This window comes from Balaenoptera musculus, chromosome 4, assembly GCF_009873245.2.
Source record: "Balaenoptera musculus isolate JJ_BM4_2016_0621 chromosome 4, mBalMus1.pri.v3, whole genome shotgun sequence".
NCBI lineage: Eukaryota > Metazoa > Chordata > Mammalia > Artiodactyla > Balaenopteridae > Balaenoptera > Balaenoptera musculus.
Window position 1 is genome coordinate 120,999,840 of NC_045788.1, and position 13,057 is coordinate 121,012,896.

Consider the following 13,057-nt stretch of genomic DNA (forward strand, 5'->3'; position numbering starts at 1 on the left):
CATGTTGGTCTCTTACTTTGCTTCATTTTTCCTGTAGATATTCAGAAGTATTTGAGGAAATAAAGTTCTTTGCTCTACATAAATATTATATTGAAAAAAATTTAATATGGATTTTAGTCAGATATGCTACTGAAATTCTGCTTAACTATTTAACATATGAAGGATATAATATAGGCACTATTTATAGGATATGAGAGAATTTTAAGTTTCTCTCCTTTGGGAAAATGAAGTGTGAGTAGAAGTAAAGTGTATAACTTGTGGGAAGAAACTTTATCTAGTATCCAGTTTAGCACTTTCCACTTCTACTACCACAGAGACTGATATATTCCAAATGGTGGGGCTCTAGTAGCCTGTATTCCTGAGTAAGGCTGATGGGAAACAGCCACCAGCTAAAATGTGAACGAAAATTTAGCATGAAAAAAAAAAATAACCTTTGTTGTGTAATCCACTGAGATTTAAAGGTTGTTTGCTACTGCAACATTTTCTAGGTTAGCTTGAGGGATTCTACTTAATGTTCCATGTTGGGCTATAAAAGGGAAATTAAGGAAGATTATGACATTGGCCCTATTTTCCTTTGGGGCTATACTTCTCTCTTGGGGCAAAATACTAACTAATTTCCTCATTTTACATTCATAAAATAATGTTTATACCTATTTCTTTAAACATTTATAGGTTTTAATTACCTGTACTGAGTAGTTGGACACATTCTTTGGAAACCAAGAAGATAATTCTAATAAAAAAAATTCTATTCTACATGAGCCTATACTTTTGCAAGTAACACACACACACACACACGCACACACATGCACCCACATTCATCCCATCACTAATTAATTCCAAAGAGTAAGAGGAATAAAAAAACACTGATAGTTTTAAGAAGTCCATCTAAGCCCTATATGTCTATGAACCTTCACGTACTAACTAGTATCTTGCAAAGGAAATAGCCTCACAGGTCCCGTCTTTGTTAGAAACAATTACACATGACCCTTTGGGCTGAGTATTACCACAATTATCACTGGAGACTTGCCCACTACTTAGCCATGGAAGTTAAAAGGTAAATCTTTGAAGCTGAGACTTTGAATTTCAGTTCCAACATGTAAAGAGATTGGCAGTGCTCACTCATTCTTACAACAAGGAGAAGCTGGACCAACTGAAAACCGACAACTCTTCTTACATCCATGTGTCTCAGGTTGTAGGGCAAACTATTTCTCCAAAATCTAGAGAGATAGGTAACCATGGTCTGCTGATTGGAGCAAAAGCTGCTGGAGGCATGAACCAACCGGGAGAAGCCCTTAAATGGCAATTTTGATGAATTGCTGGAGGCTGAGTGTGGACGAGCATGAGAGTGAGAAACACCTCATGCCCCCTAACTTTCATGAGCTTTCCTCCAAGAACCCAGCCAGATTCTCATAGAGAGGATTCTAGATCTCTGTGGGAGCAGGGGAAGGGAAGAGCAATTATTGTGAAACATGCCCAGAGCCTTAGCTCTTGCCAGGGAAAATGATTTTACCAGAGCACAATTCTAAAACTTTGTCCCAGTTGAATTTCTCTCTTAGAGGTAATTTTATTCCAGGGGTGCTCCTTCCTGCAAGGTCTTTATCAGGATCATGAGGTTCCATCTTAGGCAGGCTCCCTAAATTTGAGGCTCAGTCAGCAGACATCTTTGTCCATTCCCTCACAGAAGCCTCCTGGCTCCTGCTGAGCAAGGAGGAAGCTTTACTTAGCAACCTTCTCCCTCACCACTACCATCGCCTATACACGAAGCACACAAACACAGACACGCTGGCCGAAGTACCTGTTATTGACTTATTTTTAGGGCTGGGTCATATGAAGAAGAGCATTTTATGTGACCAGGACAGGACAAGGCTGTTCCTACAGGTAAATGTCATGTAAACTTTTAAAGACAAATTAGGAGCTTATTTTGCATTTCTGAGAAAAAAAATATGCCTCATCAAGCCACTCATGAAAATTGGCTGAATGTGTTTAGGCATAATGATTGGTGCTAAATTAACTTTTTAATATTCTACATTTATGACAAAGTGGTTTGGCCATGTATTTTATAGAATCTAAGACAATAAAATAATTGTTTCTCAAAGATCATTTATGTGTGGAACAATGCAGTTAAATAAAAATGGAGATTTAGGGGAGTTGTACAGGCAATGAAAATAGTGATAGTACCTAAGAGAAGTATGTTTAAAAAAATCAGTAAAAAAAAAAAAAATCAGCGGTTCAGTGTTGAAAATGGAGGACATTATTGCTTAAAAGATACACATAAGAAAAGGAATCCATAATGGAGGCAAACAATGACCTATGGAGAATTAGGAGACCAATGGAGGTGTATGGATATTTTGATAAATTTAATGAAGGGGGAGTCATTGGAGTTATGGGGATAGAATGTTGATTGTGTTGGATTGCTGAGGAAATAGCACATGTAAAATTTCAAAAATTTTGATAAACTGTGATTTTGAGAAGATTGAATTTAAAGCAAGAGAAATTAAATAATGTCCTATAACAACACAGAGTAAGAAGAAAAAATCAGTAGGTTTGATCTAGGTTTAGTAGTTTATAAGATAGTTGTATTTAAAGGGCAAAGTTGCAGAGGGCAAAACACAGATTTAGTCAGAGGAGGTGAGGAATTTCTTTCAGTGGCACTTGAAAATCTAGAGATGCATAAAGGGAGGATATGGAAAAAAGTAATAGATTTGAGCTTGCAATTTGGGAATAGTTCTTGGCTGAGGCTGTTAATAGTTACCCACAAATATTCATTTATCTTTCTCTTTCTCAAACTCTTTCTGGCCACATGGTTTTTAGCCTGACATTCCTTTCCTTAGTCATCCTTGTTATTTGTGGCCACGTAAGCAAGTTCTGGGCAAAGGTACGTGGATAGTACTGACATGTGCCATTTTGGTCCATGATCTTAAAAGCACTACATGCATACTCTCTCAGCCTTTTCTCCCTTCCTGTCTCTGGGAGACGTTGAAACTGTTGCACCTTTCTTGGACCTTGAGAGGGAAGGTGCTCTCTCAACTCTGAATCATGTCTGACACAACAACAGTAAACATGTTTCTTGTTTAAGCCACTGTTACGGGGGCTACTTTGTTACAATGGTACAACTCCTACCCTTTGATAAAGTTCCCATAATAGTCGGCCATTTTGATAATTCCATTAAGATATTATTAAAATATACAGAACTCTAACATCTAGACTAGATTAAAATGATCAAATATACAGTTATATTATCAACACTAACACTCACAATCCAACGCTGTTCTCCAACATACATCAAAATACCCATATCTAACCTTGAGTTGCAAAGGGCACAGAAGGTTTTAAATTAAAAAATAAAATTGCCATCAACTCTGGGTCAGTGAATATTCCATGAAATGCTAAAGTAAAATTATTGTTTTAACTGCTTTGGTTGAGTATCATTTAACTTCAGCGACCCCCTGAACAAAGAAATTTAAATAATCCCCAATTCCTTTTGGTTTATGTATGTCCCCAATTACCCAAAGGAATTACTAATCTTGACTAGGTTCCTCTCAGTTGATTTGCCTCCTGCCCCCAAAACCAAACCAAACCAAACACTATCACTCAGTTCTTAGCTCTTTTATATAAAATAAAAGGAATTACATATTTTCAGAAAACAAAAGTTTTGACTGTCGCTGATGTTGTTACTTTTTTTTATCATATTTCAGGACTTACAAAAGCTTTCATTATAAAAATCTTTTTCAAGATAGACTTGTCTCTAGCTGTGACAGTAATAATAAGGAGAGGCTTGAGTTTTTAGAGTAGTCAGTGGACTACATGGATTGCAGCCTTTATGTAACAGCATTTGTACGAGTCAGGACTTTGTTAAGCATTTCTCAGTTTACTCTCCAGAGTGTACTGACCAGACTTTATAATCTCATGGAAAGGTAAATATAACTCAAGTGTTTGGAGAGGTGATGGGAAATCAGTGCCCAGAAAGAGCACTTAGCTATGTTTTTAACCGTAAATGTCAAAGAGCAGGGCCATAAGTGTTTCTGTCTGTTTCTTGAAAGTGTTCTGAATTTGAACACCTTTCTTTGTATTTTTTCTTAGGCTGTGGAATGAGAAGGGGTGGGTAGTGAACTGACCTTCCAGCCAGCATTTATTGTCTTAACACATTTTCTTCTTTGAATAGTAACACTTTGTATGTATATAGTTTTCCATTTTATTCACATGCAATTATCTCCTATTGTTTTAGAGGTCTTTTATCCCATAAAATAAGGTTGCTCCAAATTTGTCCATGCTCAAGGAGTTCCTAACTGAAATATACTTCCAGGTGTGGGAGACTTCATGTCCCAGATCTTCTTGATTAATTCTGTTCTAGTACTTTCTGTAACACAGGGCAGTGGTTCTGGCCTTTCAGATCTTATATAGAAATGGCAAATCATGCCTTTCAACAGTATGCCCTTAAAAATGTTATCTGATATGTGGCTACAATACATCATTGTTAAGTTTCAGTATCATATTTCTAGGTTCATCTGTTAATTCAATAAATATTGTCTAAGAACATCTATTAGCTATGTTACCATTTTCGGTTTTAGAGTTATAAAAGTAATTAATATGACCCACTACCCTCAGGAGTTACAAATATATATATATAAGGAATTCAGGTAATTGCTGACTTAACTGATTATCAGGAAATCAGGAAATTGCCGGGGTATGGAACCAATATTTGGACCCCATCAAATGTTGGGCACATCACGCCTGTTCTTATGAAGCTAAAGGAAGAAGTTGAGAATAAGCAAATACACTTTTCTCACAGAAATGTAAAACAAGTCTTTAATTTGGGGGTTCTTATTCCAGTTTCTAATTCCTCATTAATTAAATGGTGACTGTGTTTACCTAGTGTGTTAATGGGGTAAGTTGATTTCTCACAAGAACCTACCTAGTCCAGGGCTCCTGAAGTGCACACGAACATGCACACACAAACACAACTTAATTCTTACTTTACTTATAATTTCTAAAACAGTGTAAGAACTATTTCCACTGAGACTGAGTGCAGATACACAAATATTCTCTCAGAAGTCGATCACTATAGATTGTAGGTAACAGTCCCCAGCTCTTTACAGAGCAAGATAGCTGGGATTAATTCTGTTAGAATCCCTCTTAGTAGATTGATCTGTCATGCTATGTATTTCTGTGAAACCAGGTCATCACTCAAGAAATAAGGCTTAAAAAAAAAAAAGGTCATGAAGAACCTAGTGGCAAGATGGGAATAAAGACACAGACCTACTAGAGAATGGACTTGAGGATATGGAGAGGGGGAAGGGTAAGCTGTGACAAAGAGAGAGAGTGGCATGGACATATATACACTACCAAACGTAAATAGATAGCTAGTGGGAGGCAACCGCATAGCACAGGGAGATCAGCTCTGTGCTTTGTGACCACCTAGAGGGGTGGGATAGGGAGGGTGGGAGGGAGGGAGATGCAAGAGGGAAGAGATATGGGAACATATGTGTATATGTAGCTGATTTACTTTGTTATAAAGCAGAAACTGGCACACCATTGTAAAGCAATTATACTCCAATAAAGATGTTAAAAAAAAAAAAAGAAATAAGGCTTTCTGTTTACTTATTATCTTCCTATGTTCTCAGCTTCATGACTGCTTTGTGCTTTTCCTCCCATAAACCGACCCTCTCTTCCCTTTAAAAGCTATGTCCTGAATTCTTTGACATTTTCTTAAAAGACTTTATTTTTTTAGAGCATTTTAGGTTTACAGCAAAACTGAGGAAAGTACAGATTTCCCGTAAACAGCCCAACCCATGCATAGCCTCCCCCATGATCAACATCACTCACCACAATGGTACTTTTTCTTTTTCTTTTTTAACCAAGATGAACCTACAATGACACATCATAATCACCTGAAGTTCATAGTTTACCTTAGTGTTCACTCTTGGTGTTGTATAGTTTGGGCAAATGTATAATGACATATATCCGTCATTATCCAAATGTATAATGATATACCCATCATCATCCATCAGAGTATTTACACTGCCCTAAAAACCTTCTGTTCTCTGCCTATTCATTCATTTCCTCCAACCCCAGGCAACCACTAATCTTATTGTCTCTCCATAGTTTTGCCTTTTCCAGGGTGCTGATTGAATGGAGTGGTGAGAGGTTCATCCTTGACTTGTTTCTGACCTTAGTGGGAAAACTGAGTTTCTCTCCATTAACTATGATGTTAGCCATAGTTTTTTGTAGATATCTTTTATCAAGTTGAGAAAGTTCCCTTCTATTCCTAGTTTACTAAGAGCTTTTATCATGAATGGGTGGTGGATTTTGTCAAATGCTTTTTCTCAATCTATTGGTATGATCCTGTGATTTTTTTCTTTTCTAGTCTGTTGATATGGTGGATTACATTATTTGATTTTTGAATGTTGAACCAGTCTTGCATAGCTGGGATAAATCCCATTTGGTCATGGTGTATAATTTTTCCTATTATTTTGGGAAGTTTGAAATGCTAATATTTACATTTATGTTCATTACAGATATTGGTCTGCAGTTTCCTTCTCTTGCAATCTCTTTATCTGGTTTTTGTATTAGAGTAACGCTAGCCTCATAAAATGAGTTAGGAAGTATTCCCTCTGTTTCTATACTCTGACAGAGATTGTAGACATTGGTATAATTTCTTTCTTAAATGTTTGATAGAATTCCCTGGGCACCCATCTGGGCCTGGTGCTTTCTGTTTTAGAATATTATTAATTATTGATTCAAGTTAATAGATATAGGCCTATTCAGATTGTTCATATCTTCTTGTGTGAGTTTTGACTAATTGTGTTTCAAGGAATTGATCCATTTCACCTAGGTTGTCAAATTTGTATACATAGAGTTATTCATACTATTCTTTGATTTTACTTTTAGTGTCCACAGGATTTTTAGTGATGTCCCCAGTTTCATTTGTGATATTAGTAATTTGTATCCTCTTTTATTCTTTACCCCGGCAGAGGCCTATCAACTTTACTGGTCTTTGCAAAGAACCAACTTTTGGTTTTATTGATTTTTCTCTATTGATTTCCTGTTTCAATTTCATTGATTTCTGCTCTAATTCTTATTATTTCTTTACTTCTTACTTTGAATTTAATTTTCTCTTTTTCTAATTTCCTAAAGTAGAAAGAAAGGTTATTGATTTTAGATCCTTCTTTTCTCTTACTAGCATTCTATTCAATATTATAAATTTCCCTGTAAGCACTGCTTTCACTACTTCCTACAGTTTTTGTGTTTTCATTCTCATTTAGCTCAAAATGTTTTTGTCTTGTGATTTCTTCTTTGACTTATGTTAGAAGTGTAATATTTAACATGCATGTAGTTTATTTTTCCAGTTATCTTTCTGTTATTGATTTCTAGTTTAATTCCATTGTGGTCTGAAAACAGACATTTTATGATTTGTATTCTTTTAAATTTGTTAAGGTGAATTTTATGGCAGTGGTCTATCTTGGTGAATGTTCCATAGGAGCTTGAGAAAAATATGTACTCTGCTGTTGTTGGTTGAAATTGTCTACAGATATTAATATATCCTGTTAATTGACAGTGTTGTTGAGTTCAATCCCATCTTCACTGATTTTCTACCTACCGAATCTGTCCATTTCTGAGAGTGAGGTATTGAAGTCTGCAACTATGATAGTGGATTCATCTGTTTCTCCTTGCAGTTCTATCTGTTTTGCATCATGTAGTTTGACACTCTGTTGTTAAGCACATACAAGTTAAGAATTATTATGTCTTCTTATAGAGTTGACCCACTGTCATTATATAATGACCTTCTTTATCCCTGATAACTTTCCTTACATTAAAGTTAGCTCTGTTTGAAATTAATATAGCTAATCCTGCTTTCTAGTGATTAGTGTTAGCATGGTATATTTTTCTCCATCCATTTACTTTTAATGTACATGTGTCTTTCTATTTAAAGTGGGTTTCTTATAGACAACTGTAGTTGAGTCTTGGCTTTTTTGATCTGACAATTTCTGTCTTTTAATTGATGCATTTGGACTATTGACATTTGAAGTGATGGTTGATATAGTAGGAATAGCATTTACCTTATTTGTTACTGTTTTCTATTTTGTTGCCCTTGTTCTTCTTATTTTTGTCTTCCACCCTTGCTCTGCCTTTTGTGGTTTTAATTGAGCATTTTATATAATTCCATTGCCTCTCCTTTTCAGCATATAAGTTTTTTATATATATATATATATATATATATATTTTTTTTTTTTTTTTACTGGTTACTTTAGAGTTTGCAATATACATTTACAACTAATCCAAGTCCTCTTTCAAGTAACACTGTACTACTTCATGAGTACTGTAAATACCTTATAATAACAAAATAATCCTAATTCCTTCCTCACGTCACTTTTACTATTGCTGTCATTCATTTCACTTATGTATAAACATATATATACATAAAATATATCCATAAGCATACATACGTTGTTGCTATTATCATTTTGAACAAATTGTTATCTGTTAGATCAATTAAGAACAAGAAAGTTTTTATTTTACCTTCACATATTCCTTCTTTGATGGTCTTTTTTTCTTTATGTAGATATCAGTTTCTGATCTATATTATGTTCCTTCTCTGTAAAGGACTCCTAACATTTCTTGTCTGCTAGGCCTACTGGCAACAATTTCCATCAATTTTTCTGAGAAAGTTTATTTCTCCTTACCTTTGAAGGGTTATTTCACAGGATACAGAATTTTAGTTTGATGGTATTTTGGGGGTTTTTTTGTTTTGTTTTGTTTTGTTTTGTTTTTGTTTGTTTTTTCTGTCTCAATCCTTTAACTATTTAATTCCACTCTCTTCTTGCTTGTATGGTTTCTAAAAAAGATGTAATTCTTATATTTGTTCCTCTATAGTTAAGGTGTTTTTTTGCCCTTCTGGCTTCTTACAAGAGTTTTTTATCGTTGATTTTTTGAAGTGTGAAGATGATGTTTAATTTTAATTCTAGGTGTAATTTTTTTGGCATTTAGCTGGCTTGATGTTCCCCAAGGTTCCTGTATCTGTGCTTTGGTGTCTGACATGAATTTAAGGAAATTCTGTTACTATTGTTTCAAATATTTATTCTGTTCCTTTCTCTTTCTTCTCCTTGTGTTCCCATTATGTGTATGTTACCTTTTGTCATTGTCCCACAGTCCTTGGATATTCCTTTTTTTTTTCCTTTAGTTTTTGAGGATTCTATTGATATATCTCCTAGCTTTCTAGCTCAGAGATTCTTCCCTCAGCTATGTTCAATCTACTTATAAGTCCATCAGAGGAATTCTTCATTTCTGTTAGTGTCTTGTTTGTCTGTTTTGTTTTATTTGTTTGTTTGTTATCTGTAGTATTTCTTTTTGGTTCTTTCTTAGAACCTCCATCTCCCTGCTTACATTGCCCATCTGTTCTTGCATGCTATTTACTTTATCCATTAAATCCCTTAGCATATTAATCACAGTTGTTTTAACTCACATCTTTTGCTTTTGGTATGTGTCCTAATTTTTTCTTGATAGATGTACAGGATGTACCAGGTAAAAGGAACTGATGTAAATAGGCATTTAGTAATGTGATGAGGTGTGTGGGTAGAGGAAGTGTTTTATATATAGTCCTGTGATTAGGTCTCAGTCTTTTAGACAGCCCATGCCTTTTGACTATTGTCTTTACAACAGCTTCTCAGTTGTTTTTCTCCCCACTTACGTGGGAGTGAATCATTTGCCTGGGCTGGAGTTGGGTATTTCCTTTTCCAAGGGCAGTTAGGCTCTGACAAAACTCTAGAATGTTAGTTTATGGCTAACTAGTTTCCCCTGAGGACAGGCCTTGTTAAGAAGAACAGAGTGCTTGTGTGTCCTTCAAAATGGTTGCCTTCCCCTCCCCACTGCTGGAGGCCTGAGGGGATTTTTCTCTGATATTTACTTTGGGACCATGGTCAAGTTTCTGGAGATAAATCATACAATATTGTGCCCCCACCAACTCCCAAGACTGGGTTACCCTGGAGTTTTTAACTCTCAGAGTTGTTGAAACTGAACCTCTAGCAATCCATCAATTACCGTTCAGGTTTTCTAGGCCAGCACTGCCTTCCACATCAGTCTGTGCCTAAAAGTCCTTGCTCTGGTAAGCCACATCTACTTCTAGTTGCCTGTCTGTCTACCCTCCTATCTTGAGGGTAGTGATTTGCCCTGTGTCCTCCCTTCTCTTATAGATCCAAGAAGAGTTGTTGATTTCTTAGTCTTTTCAGCCTATTTTTTCAGTCTATTCTACCTATTTACTTGTTGTTAAAACAGGGTGGTGACCACCAAGCTCCTTATATGCAAAATCAGAAACCAGAGTCCTGATCCTTTTACTTTTAATAAAACGTTTGCATCTTCTTACCTGAAGTATAACATAGCTTTCTCCTGAAATCACAGCTCCTATTACAGCTTGCTCAAGTGCAAATTATAAAATAACCCATATGCAGCATGAGAGATGGCATTACTGTCATCTTCAATTTTCCTTCTATTAAAAAAAAAAAAACCTACCATCTTCTGAGGATCACATCTGTTGCTTTACCAATATTTATTTTTCCTCATTTCTTTTAACTTCTAAGAATCTTAAAGATGTTATCAATTTTGACAGATTCTTCTCTCTAAAATAGCTATGCACAATTTTTTCTGGAAAAAACCGAACACTAGGTGAACAGAGAAAACTTCACCCAGCTGGACCAAACCATGTAGGAATATACAAAACACACCTACACTCAAACCTCAAACATCTACCTACTACCTCAATTCACCACATGTGTTATGCTACACACCCTTCCGTGTCTGGCTTTTCACTTTCATTCGATTTCATATAACCCTCCATCTGTGATTTCACAATAAATCATAAACTGCAATCATTTCAATACCCACTTCTACAAGCAAAACTCCACTCCAGGTCTTTTTCCAAGGTAAAGTGGCATATTTATTGTAGCATTTATGTATTTATTTACCATATGACACATGCAAACCTATGCTACTGCCTTTATCAGGTGTTTTGTTTTGTTTTTTAATATGTCACTGTTAAAGTTTTGGAGTGTTGTGCCCTTAACTTCATTTTATCCATAAGCCCTGTGTTTTTTATTGTGTGATTTTGCATAGCAAACTGATTTTTAAGAATTCACATATCACATTATAGCAGAACTGAATGCATCTCCTTTGGCAATTTTTTTTTTTTTTTAATGGAGCTACTAAGATACTTAGGGGGAAAAAGTTATACTGCTACTTGTTTCTGACTTTCAGATTCAAGTTGGACGAATATTTATGTGAAATTCAAATTCTTTTCCCCTGCATCAGTTATCTTTTCTATTCTCAGAGGATATATTTCAGTGTTTCTCTATAGTTTCAGATTTTGTATAGGAAAGTAAGTAATTTAAAAACAATAAACTTTCAGGGTAGTAAAAACAAGAAACCACGCAAGATATTTGTGGGATTAGTTTATATTAAAAACAAACAATCATGGGAGATGGCTATGGAAAATGATTAATGAGGATAAGTAGGAAAACCGTTAACTCTGGCTTGGATGATCAGGTGAATGGTATTAGAATTAATCAACATATGCAAAATAAGAGGAGAGGTTACTTTCTGAAAATTTTGATGAACATAGTTTTGAGTTTGAAGGGCATGTGGATCAGTATATAGGAAAAGATAGAGACTGAGAATAGAGCTAAAAGAAAGTTAGTTTGGTAAACTGTTTGTTGATGATTGGTTTTAATATTGGAGAAATATAAATACTGAGAAAGGAACCAGTATGAAAGACAGATATGAGGAATTGAGAAGAAAACAAATCTACAAAGAAGGAAGTTCTTTTGACAGTCAAAAGTAAGTAGAATCCAGAGGGATTACTATACTTGGGTAGGATGAGAGGCATTCTCCACCTGGGATGTGGGGCAGTGAAGATGCAGGCACAATTGCAACAGCAGAGGAAGAACCCAAAGCAGTGCTTACTTGATGCATTCTTTTTTTCCAAACTTAATTAATTATTATTGATTACAACCCAGAAGCAATAGTCCATTATTCTCTTCTTTGGACCCAAAATAAAGAAAACATCATGGAGCTCTTACTTATTTCTAATCACAAGTTGTGCAAGTCAGTCAACCAGCACTTGCACTGATGAAAAATGCTTCATGCTTATATATCTATATTTATGTACATATACATATATATTGATATCTATATATACAGTTGACCCTTGAACAAAATGGGCACTAGGGGCTATGACCCCCTGCAGTTGAAAATCCACATATAATTTCACAGTAGGCCCTCTGTATCCGTGTTTCCACATCTACATCCACAGATTCAGTCAATCATGGATTCAACCTATATATATATATATATATACACATAAAATTCCATCTACTTCCTTAAAATTCCTGAATCATTCAACATGAGAAAAATCATGTGGTTAAAATAAAAACTAACTTTGAAGAGTAATTTTATATGACCAACCATTTCTTTCAATAATTTTTTAAATTATTCCATGTTTATAGCAACAACAACAACAACAAATGCACAACCTTCTTATAGAATGAAGACATGTAGTACTGCCTCATGGCCATGGTTTCTTTCTTTTCCTCCATAATCTGCACAATCTCCATTTCTGTAATGTGAAAGAACAACTAAATTATTTAGGAGGGAAATGAGATCTCCATATATGTAGATCCGTTTATTAAAAAATAAAATTATATTACCAACACAGACATTTATGCATGGACTAGGACATAGTTCTTTTGATGGGGAATATTATGGTGGTCTTAAACAGTTATATTGAGAAAATAATTGCTTTAGTCAAGGTAGAAAATATCTATTTTTCATCCCAACTGGTATAAAATTTAAAAGAAAACTCTTCAAAACTATAACATTATCATTTATTAAAGCAAAATACTTATAGATCTCTATCATTTATTTATTTCTTTAGGAAGGATTTTAATTAGGATAATTAATTTAATATAACAAATGCCACTGGCACTTATAAGTAGTATTATTATTTCCTGATAATAAAGAATTACATAAGAATCTGTGTGTAATATCTTAGCTAGCCCAGAACAGAATTGTC